Here is a 634-nt window from a genome sequence, read left to right as displayed (position 1 = left end):
TTTATATGATTTATATAAAAAAAAAAAAAAAAATCATAACCACATATACTATAAATAAGGGGAATTTACATACATGGCACACACTTCTTATGTATTTACTTATATCACACCTAAACTTTCATATTTACAAGCATATGATTCAAATTTTTAGTATCACAACGAAAATAGCACAAGTGAAATACATTTTTCATGCACGAGTTTAAAACAGTAAAATGCCGTGTATGTAAATATGAAAAGTTTAGTGCGAGTTATGCAAATACACAAGTATCGTTTGCTACGTATGTAAATTTCCCAACTATGAAATATGCCATTTAAAAATTTAAATAGAACAACAGACAGCGTAACAAGATTCATGAATAAGTAGCCTCACCACCACAAAAGGCACCAAAAAATAATGATAATAGTAACGTTAGAACAATACTCAACTAGACTTTCCTGCAATATGGATATTGGAAGCAGGTTAAGGTGCAAAAGAAGAACGTTTGTGAAAACAGCAACGACAAAAACCTAACCCAAATCTGCCACTCAGCATACAATTATAGTATGAATTTCATCCTGCAGTTATGATGTAAACTGGCTGAGGAAAGGCAATGAAATAAATGATAATGATGAATTCCATATTTCCGGGGGGGGG

At 31.7% G+C, this 634-nt stretch overlaps 1 protein-coding gene across 1 annotated transcript in view; it reads right to left on the bottom strand.

Moving 5' to 3' along the window:
- Window positions 1–208: 208 nt before the first annotated feature.
- Window positions 209–634, bottom strand: part of LOC110018224 (probable U3 small nucleolar RNA-associated protein 11) — an 8,643-nt gene continuing 8,217 nt past the window's right edge. Inside the window, exon 10 of the mRNA XM_020715480.1 lies at window positions 209–555. The gene's annotated coding sequence lies outside the window, so the exon portion shown is untranslated. The remainder of the gene's footprint in view (window positions 556–634) is intronic.

The sequence above is a fragment of the Phalaenopsis equestris genome, unplaced genomic scaffold, assembly GCF_001263595.1.
Source record: "Phalaenopsis equestris unplaced genomic scaffold, ASM126359v1 Scaffold000006, whole genome shotgun sequence".
NCBI lineage: Eukaryota > Viridiplantae > Streptophyta > Magnoliopsida > Asparagales > Orchidaceae > Phalaenopsis > Phalaenopsis equestris.
Note: the sequence above shows the minus strand (reverse complement) of the source record. Positions and strands in the feature narration are given on the sequence as shown.